This window comes from Carex rostrata, chromosome 1 (genome assembly GCF_964058835.1).
Source record: "Carex rostrata chromosome 1, lpCarRost1.2, whole genome shotgun sequence".
Taxonomy (NCBI): Eukaryota; Viridiplantae; Streptophyta; class Magnoliopsida; order Poales; family Cyperaceae; genus Carex; species Carex rostrata.
The window spans coordinates 9,376,183-9,386,571 of NC_135918.1; the positions used below are offsets into that span (position 1 = coordinate 9,376,183).

General features: G+C 31.6%; 1 long non-coding RNA gene across 1 annotated transcript; it reads left to right on the forward strand.

The window, feature by feature from the left end:
• The first annotated feature begins 2,250 nt into the window (after nt 1–2,250).
• LOC144565900 (uncharacterized) lies at nt 2,251–2,812 on the forward strand. Its single transcript, XR_013515061.1, has 2 exons — nt 2,251–2,350; nt 2,458–2,812. It is a non-coding gene; the product is annotated as an uncharacterized LOC144565900 (long non-coding RNA).
• Nucleotides 2,813–10,389: the final 7,577 nt, after the last annotated feature.

The following is a 10,389-nucleotide window of genomic DNA, read 5'->3' on the forward strand; positions in this document are numbered from 1 at the left end:
TTTTTTTCCAGATATCTTATCATTAGAGACGATCCCCAAACAGATTGTTAGCATCATTTTAATCAGCATCTCAATCTCATTGAAGATGTATTTTTTTTTTTTAAATATAGAGGAATACCTTAGATCGTAAAGTTATAATTATAATTATCTTGGAAATTTGGTGGATTAATTATTGTTGTATTTGTACAATAGAAATATTACTATGCAATTTGACAGTTCTTTAATAATAAGTATTGTGGATGACCCATTTATTTGATGTCAAATATTAAAGATAACCATTGATGTTAATTTGGATGGGTGACAGCCAAAATATTTAGAAGCAAATTAATATTGAAAAAGAAGTTTTATTTGTGTGGGGGCTGCAATTAATGCAAAGATCCTAATCGGAGATGAGTTTAATTATTTATTATGAAGAAAATACAGTTGCATTGATTCCTGTTTCATCTCTGACTTTGTTTGGCCTCTTTTTGATTTCACATCTTTGCCTCATAAAAAAAGAAAGAAAAAAAGACTTGACATCTTAGGGATCCATTTCATTTATATTTAAATATATATTATCATTCATTTTAACTATTGATGTCATTTTACTCATTTTTAAAAATTAATTTCGCATTTGCAAAAATTGCATTTTGGATTTACAGATGTTTTAATTAAGTAAAAATATTCAGGCATTATGTTTAAATAATTCATCGTAAATTTAAATAAATTGAATAATGATAAAATTAATATTCAATTTTTTGATATCTTGACTATAAATTTTTAGATTCAATGCTTAGTGAAATCATATTGAAATAAAGATTATAAACGAATAATAACATTATCAAACTGAATACTAAGAATGATATATCATAGGAAATAATAGAGCTTCCTATCTCTGCTGCTCATCAGCTGATCAGCCTGGGTTAACGGAGCCACCCAAACAGCCGTTAAATATTCAATCACTGACTGACTGACGATAGGGTCCCAGACAATTAAAAAAAAGACGCTGTTAAATACCCGTTAAGTCAAATGAAGAACAAAGCAGAGCAGTTAAGCGGGGCTGAAAGACTTACTTGGCGCTGAGGTGGCAAATTCCCTTGAGAATCTCATCGCCTATATAAAGCAAAATTAAATTAGCCAAATGGTTTACGGAATTTCATTCTAAATTGAGATAAATTGTCAAATAGGCTAGCAACAGCTATAATAAATTCCTTCTATTTCAATAAAATCATTCGATTGGTAATTACTTGTTATTTCTCATCTCTGATTGTGTCTTAATTAATTAATGGCGACGAGCCTTGAGCTTCCGATTAAGAGGGCATGTGAGGAGATCGGTTCGGACTCGGGCTCGGGATTGGAGGCGTCAAAGAAAGCAAAAGCAGAGACTCAAAGTGGTGAGTACAGAGTACTCGTCTTTTCGTACGTTCGACGAATTCTGCGATCATTATGGTGATAGCTTGGAAGATCCCTGAAGTAAAGATTCAATCTTTCCGAGATGATCTTGCCTGTAGTATAGAATCTAGCCCTGAATTCAGTAACAAGGGATGGATCCTGCGCATAAATCCTGGTCCTTATGACAACCACCAGCGCCTATATGTTAGAGATTTTGTAATTACACTTTCTCAACTCCTTTGGTTCATGTCGTTACCGCATTTAGTCGCCTATTTTGTTTGTTTTAGACTTTTAGTATAATGGGTTCAAAGTTCATCCATTACTCCCTCGAATTGGTTGCTATTAATTGGTAGGAAGCAAATATGACCCTTTGTGAACAAACCAACCATGGATTACAAATTCCAAACATTTTAAAACCTTTATTCTCGAACAAGTTGGGTAGGCTAGAAATGAAACCCAACTAGAATCAGCAACATATGGACTTCTGAGGAGGTCACCTATCGTAGTACTACTCATGTTCAATTCGTGATAGGCTAGCTCACCAAGCCTATCACCAGTGTTTTAAAACTTACTATTCCCTTAAAAGTACAGAACAAAACTGAAATGGAATAGAAAACTTCCATTTTGATCGAAATAGAATTTTAAAAGTCGCGCTATAATATAATAAGTAATTGTAGGAGAACAAAAAATAGCTCCATATGATATGTATAAGGGATATTAGCAATAATTCCCGTCTGTTTCCTGTTCACCTTTTTTCAGTATGACAATGAAGACATGACAGGTGATTATTACTGTTTTTACTCGACTTATGTAGTTTTTTAATATTTTTGTTTTGAGAAATCATCGATGAATGACAGTACTGATTTGTCATTAGGATAGACCATTGGTGACGATCATACCGGATACATATGCTGACTATCTTCTCTTAAAGAGAAGATGAAAATCGCTGCGAAATTGTGTCTCATTAAATGAGAGATCGGTATTGTTAAAAAACAGTTTTTGGATGAAATTTTTTATGGAAGTTTTTCTTTTTTTATGGTCTTACAGTTTGTCTTTTCCTGATTTGATCTTCATTTTATTGTGCAGTAGGCAACAACAGCTGTCTGGAATTTCAGAATCATGCTAAGACTGCCTTTAGAAAATCTCTCTGTTTGTCTTGGTAACAGTTTTTTTTTTTTTTTTTTTGAGGGATAGATTTAATTTTCTTGTAGCTGTCTTTGGTTAAGAAAATGAATGTTGCTGCTTTTCTTTTTGGGGATTCTGGGTTAGGTACCAGGAGCTTATTAATTAATTTCTGTGGTTGGTACCGCTTCCAAGAGGCTGTTGGAAGGATACATGCGGTACAGGTGTTTCTTTAGCTCATTATTTTGAACTGAATTCATTATGGATCTTGTTTCAATGACTTAAATAGATACACTCCTATTATCATTTCACTTTGTAAGCATATGTTATTATTTTCGATCGTATGTTGTATTATATATTCTAAAATGTTGTTTGCTTCCAAAATGACATAAATGATATTTGCTTCTAAAATGTGTCACCTAAGGCAGCTAGGAATATCAGTCTTAACAACTTATTTGGTGGTTTAATGGACACAGGGCGGAGCCAGACTTTTAGACAATGGGGATCGAACATGAATGGGAGTCGAGTATATTAAATTTTTGTACTATAAATGGAGGTGAATTTCACACCGTCCATAATATTTTAGTTTAAACTATATTCAAAATGAGGAGAGTTCAAATGCCTCTATTTTTTAAAACTTTAATTACTCAAAATTTAAAACTTAAAAGTTAAAATAAAACCATTAGATGTGATCTTGTTATTTTCTGTGTGCTCATAAAAAATTATCACATTTCAATTTTATTTTTATGTAAATCAATAAGTTGAAAAATTAACGTCTATAAATTATCCACGTTAGTACGTTTTTTACAAGCTCTTGATGACAATCAAAATAAAATTGAAATGTCATAATTTTTTGCACGTGCATAGTTAAAATGATATAGATCATATCAAATGGTTTTATTTTGATTTTTAAGTTTTAAATTTTAAATATTTAAGTTTTAAAAAATAAAGGCATGATAGAGGCACAAAAAATAGAGGCATTTGAACCCTTCTCATTCAAAATAGGGTCTAAATACAAAAAAAAAAAAAAATTGAAAATGAATGGGGTCAATTCATTCATTGACAGTGTAAGTGTGTATTCTTCCGTGATAAGAGGAATTAAGCACAACGCTGGATGCCAGATGAGGAAGAAGTATTGGGGATTAAAAGCATTTCGCTGGATGCCAGAAGAGGAAGAAGTATTGGGGATTAAAAGCATTTCGCTGGATGCCAGATGAGGAAGAAGTATTGGGGATTAAAAGCATTTCGCTGGATGCCAGAAGAGGAAGAAGTATTGGGGATTAAAAGCATTTCGCTGGATGCCAGATGAGGATGAAGTATTGGGGATTAAAAGCATTTCGCTGGATGCCAGAAGAGGAAGAAGTATTGGGGATTAAAAGCATTTCGCTGGATGCCAGATGAGGAAGAAGTATTGGGGATTAAAAGCATTTCGCTGGATGCCAGATGTCACGTTGTCTTCCTTTCTTTCTCATGAGCATTTTATATTCCCTCAATGTAAAATTCACATGCCACTCTGCCACTCACAACTCACAAGTCACAAGTCACAAGTCACAACACGGGGTACCAACTGGAAACCCCCAACCATGTAACCTTCATTGGTTAATGCAAAACTAAAGGATTAATTGACCCCACAACATAAATAAATAAATATTATATATACTTATATAATATCACGCCGCCAAATCCCAACAAAACCTCTTCTTACTTTTTTTTTTTTTTTTTTCAGTTAACTTTCTATTCTTTTCGGTACGTTTAGGTGACACAGAAATAGCTGCTATTTCTGGCGAGCTATTTTCAACACAACACGTTTGGGTGAAAAAAAAACACTATTCTTAACAAAAGAATAGCTCGGGTTAGCTGCTATTCCTATGAAATGTTGGATTAGCGGCCAGGGGCAGATCTACTGTAGCACAGGGGGGGTCAGTCGCCCCCCCTGGATTTCGAGTTTTAGTGGTGATTTATTGGTACCGATCGACTCTGCCCCTCCCTGGAAATTTTTTTTGCCCCCCGTTGGGTGTTTGAGTTGTAATTCGGGTTAAATTTAGTGTTAAAATCAAAATAAATTTCTTGAATTATGATTGGTCATATTAATTATAAGTTATAGGATAAAAAATTATAAGTTACAGTGTTGAAAAAATAAGTCAAAACATTATTTTTTTTATCGAGTACTCAATTAGTTAATGGGTTTAAATCCGATTCGATATTTTTTTGCCTCTCCCTGGCAAAAATCCTGGGTCCGCCCCTGTTAGCGGCTCTTCGGAACCCAGAAATAGCTGCTATTTCTTGATTCATCCAAATGCACCGCTGTGCTTCACAAAACCGGAGTAAAAGCTCATTAATGAAAAAGGAAGGAAGAGCTCTGTGGATGAGTCTCTCCTCCGAACAGTAAATTTACATCCCAATTCGGAGGTGAACGTTTTCATCAAATATCAACACAGCGATAACCTTCGCTCCCCTCCGTACAGTAGTTGTTCACCTTCGTTCCCTCTCTATTTTTTCTCTTCTGGAGCAAGTGAAATCACCGATCAGATCCAGACTGAGATGAGACTACCCTCCACACAGTATTCTTCTCTTCCCTTCCCTCCGCATACCTCCAACTGGAGCACACCCTTAGATTAGCAATTTAGCATCCCTGTCAACTTTTTCCAATTAATTAGCCCAATTATAAATACATGTACGCAATGGTCAATATTATCAGCATATAAATAATCAATAGAAAGAACTAATTTAGGTCAAATTCAACAAAAACTAATTAACATCACTCTGACAAATTTATAACACGTGTTTCCCTTTCCCAGCGTTTGGTATATATGTAGAATAGAAAAAATCAGAATAAACTTTTTGTGCGTCTTTCGGTCCTCATTATATTATATATATATATATTGACCGACATGGTGATACAAATCAAATTGTGGGTGTCCACATGTTTGCTTAAAGTTATTGCATAATTAACGATCGACATATCTTGCTTAAATATATATATACCGTACCATTCGAACGAAATGTTTCCAAATAGGGTTGACCAATTTCTGATTGGGATAAGATTAATTAGACGAACGTTGATACAAATAATTAATTTATGGTTTCTTATAAGAGGGAGGCTATGCATATATTGGTTCGAATTATGAATCATTTTTTTTGTTTTCAAACGTTGAACACGATTTTCATATGAAAATATTTACAGACTTAATTTTATATTTTTTATATATATTTTTTTTACAATTTTTTAATAGAGAAAAAATCACTATTAAAAAATGTTATGTTTTAAAAACTTTATCCACACATCATTATTAAAACTTATATCTTTTCGATCATATTTCTATTTCCTCTTTTATTTTGATATGAAGGTTTCAATTTTCTAGTACTTTTTCCTTCTAGTATATCTAAGTTTTAACAAACTTTATAAAGTAATATCACATTCTGTGTTTTATTGTAAGACTTTTTGTGCAGATATTTAGAAAATTGTATTTAATTATTCATGTTCAAAATTTTAGATTTTTTTTTTTTTTTTTTTGCAAAAATTGTTTCATTCTGTAAAGATTAAATCCTAATTTGATTACATTTCTAAATAATATATTCAATTAATCTTTAAAAAGATTGTGATTATGTGTGTGTCAATCCAAGTCAAACAGTTGAATTACAGTCTTGAGCAAGGGGAACTGGGCACGCCAGTTTTGAACATTATATGTTTATTTTACATGCATTCATGCATATATATATATAATATATAATAGAACTAGGATGTTCATAAGTTCATCAAGTTTTTTGGTGAACTCAAGTTTAAAACCTGTCAAATCGGCTTCAAATGACGAATCTAAACCGTTGAAACCCGTCTATCTTATGAGTGATGTGTCTACATGTGAAAATTTTAAACATTCGAATTAATTTAGTATAAAATCAAGCGGTCAAAAAACGTTCAAACAATGAATGCATTGAAATTAATTTATTAACCTTCTAATTTTGACCGATTGACTTTATATTAAATTAATTTGAATGTTTAAAAATTTCATATCCAGATGCATCACTCGTAAGGTAGGCGGGTTTCAACGGTTCGGATTTGTCATTTGAAGCCGATTTGACAGATTTTAGACTTGAGTTCACCAAGGGGCTTGGTGAACTTAAGAACACCCTAGTTCTACTCAATTGGTGAACTCAAGTCTAAAACCCGTCGAATCGATCTCAAATGACGAATCTGAACCGTTGAAACCCGCCTACCTTACAAGTGATGTGTCAACCGTTAAAAAATTAATTTTGCATACAGTCAAGTGGTCAAAAAAGGTTCAAAAAATGAATGCATTAAAATTAATTTATTAATACTCTAATTTTGACCACTTAACTTTATACTAAATTAATTCGAATGTTTAAAATTTTCACACGTAGACACATCACTTGTAAAGTAGACGGATTTTAACGGTTTGAATTCGTCATTTAAAGTCGATTTGATGAGTTTTAAACTTGAATTCACCAAAGAGTTTAATGAACCTAAGAACACCCTAGTCCTACTCTCTCTCTCTCTCTCTCTCTCTCTCTATATATACGAGGAGGGTTCAAATGCCTCCATGTTTTTGTGCCTCCATCATGCCTCCATCTCTCTTTATCATTTTCAAAGTTCAAACAGTCGATCCGAACCGCTCAACCTAACATCCATACTAAAATATATTTGGAGACCAAATTTTATATTTTTAGGAATTTTTTTACTATTTTTTTAGATAGGTACAAAAGTACTGTTTTTAGATGGTTCAGATTTACTGATTTTGTACCTATCTAAAAAAATAGTAAACAAATTCCTAAAAATATAAAATTTGGTCTCCAAATATATTTTAGTATGGAGGTTAGGTTGAGCGGTTCGGATCGACTATTTGAACTTTGAAAATAATAAAGAGAGATGGAGGCATGATGGAGGCATTTGAACCCTCCTCTGTATATATATAAACATAAAGCTAAATTGATTTTGATTTAGAAGGGTCTTGACTCTTTGAGTCAAAGTCAAACGCGGTACTGATGCTTAATTGTATGAAATTTTTTTTTTTGAGGATAAATTTTATGGATCTTCCGTGCGTGTCAGAGAGAGACAAATCAGAATTCAGAAACACGGTGCCGCGCGCCACCAAATGTTGTCGATTGCATACTTTTTTTCTTATTTAATTTTGTTCAGAGAAGGAGAGCAGAGCGAATCGGCTTTACTTTACGTGTATCCATCCTTATCAAAATATAGACTCCGTTTTACCGACGTGCTCTGGCTTTTGGCAGCAAATCGGCTTTTGATGCATCTGAAACCATCCCCAGATTTCATATATAGAATTGGGACCTAATCTGAAATTGAAATTGAAATTGAAATTGAAATTGAGATGTTAGCCGGTCTTTATTTATGTGGAATTGAACCCTTGAACTATATAATCTGGTTTAGAAGTCAATTCAAATTTGGTCTTATTTGATTTATAAGCAATGACAAGGTTACCAGGTCATATTTTTCTTTTTCTTTTCTTTTTTTCTTTCAAAATGTTTCTAGCAGCAGCATCAGCAACAACAACAACAACATTATTTATAATAATTATAGATAATGATGGATTAATGTAATAACAAAACTAAAATCAACAACAACAAAATTAGTGATGAGTGATGATGCTGATTAATAAATAAAAATGAGTTTTATTATAGAGTGAGTCTATGGTACTATGCATATCACGGGTTGTTACCGTGCTACGGCTCTATATTTGAGTTTTCAAATTCTAACGGTCGATCCGAACCGTTCATCTTGTTCTCCATATTAATATGTGTTTGGAGACCAAATTTTACATTTTTTTGAAATTTTTTTTACTATTTTTTTAGATATTTAGAAAATCACTTGATTTGAAAATTCTGGACCATCCAAAAACAGTGATTTTCAATAAATTTCAAAAAATAGTAAAAAAAAATTTCAAAAAATGTAAAATTTGGTCTCCAAACACATATTAATATGGAGAACAAGATAAACAGTTCGGATGGACCGTTAGAATTTGAAAACTCAAATATAGAGCCGTAACACGGTAACAAATCGTAATATGCATAGTACCATAGACTCACTCTTTATTATATTAGTTCATTTCTTTGGAAATCATAACTAATTTCGTTTAGGATTATTTTAATTAATTTGTTATATTTTTACATATATACTCAGTCCGTGATATGAAGTTGGATGAGAAAAATTGGTTACAGATTCTGCACTGCACGGCTGCACCCGTGATATTTAATAGGAGTAAATAGTAAATTAATTAATTCAGTTTGTGTTGACAAATTAGGCCATCAGAACATGGCTATTGGGTCCTATTTGGTATCTGTCTAATTTCATTGCATTATTCATCTAAATATATAATTTGTAGTTCAGTTAGATCCTTATTACATTAATATTTACATTAGTATTTCGGTGTTGATTACATTAATTCAATAGGTTCAACAAATTGAAATTCCTATTTTCACATTAAAATTTTTATTGTTGCCGAACAGGTCCTAATAGTGATCGCTTTGTTGATGAAAGAAAGAATTTGGATAAAATCAGGATTAAGAGAAAGAATGTCTTTTTTGTAGTTTATATACAATTGTACAATTTTTTTTTTTTTTTGGCAGTTAACACACAATGATGTGTACATCCTGTGAAAACAATTTTTGAGTTTTTGATATATTGAAGTATAATTATAGTAGAGCAGAGCAGAGCCCGGTTTTTAAATAAAGGCCACCTGAGGTTATTATTTAAAGCTGGTCTTTATTGGGCCACAACAGCTTTTACTGGGGACAAGAGGAAATGTTTTGTTTTGGGGGCCCAATAAGAGCGCAATATTGCTCCAGAAAAATAAAACATGATCACGGATACTACGCATATTCACTGGCTCTGATTTATTCCATTTTTAAAATGGTTTCAGTTTTTGGTTTAAATAGTTGGATTTGATTGAATTTTTTAATTACTATGTTTTTCTTATATTAGGCTCAGTTTAGATTTTTTTCAAAACCAAAAAGATTGAACTGGCCATATTCACAGAATATGATTCAAATCTATGTTTTATATATAATGCATGTAATATCAATAATTTATAATTTTATTTTTTATTTTTAAAAATCAAACGAAACCAACTTAATATGAACCGAACCGTTTAAACTGAATTAAATTTCGATTTATTCAGTTGAACCAAATAAGCAATATTATATATAAAATAAAAAAAAATCAAACTCAATACGTACACCAATAAATTAGTAATTTCATAGAATTAAACATCAAGATAACATTATATAAATTATTCAATTCCATACAGAATAGATAGATGTTTTAATTTATCCAAACTAAAATGAAAGGAAGGAAGCAGGAATTGAACCAAACAAAATATAAACCTACTTAAACCATTATAATTCGGTTGGTTTGATTTAGTTAGTTTTAAAAAGTCTAATCCGAACCAATCTATTTAAATCGAAAAACCGATCCATTTAAACTAAAAAAAAGTCCGGTTGAGTTGAAAACCAAACAAATCTAACTATTCACCCCTAATGATTTTAATGCCAGTTAACGGAAATTTAAAAAGTGCTTCTAAAGCTTCATTTTTAACTACATTAATTAAATTTAGTTTATTTGAAAAAATAATTGGGTCTCTGCAACTATTTTAAAAAAACTAACAATTAGTTTTGTTTATACTTACTCGGTGATAAAATAATTCATATTAAATCAAATTTTATGCGCAACGTGTTTACAATATAAAATTTATATTTACAATTTTGTTTCCATTTAAGACAATCATTTTATCAATTGTTTAGGCATCAAGTAAAGATACCACTGTGCATTATTTGTTATATGAGTGAGTCTATGTTAATATGCACATTACAGGTTAGTCTGTAATACGGATTAATATTTTCGTCTTTAAAATTCTAACAGTT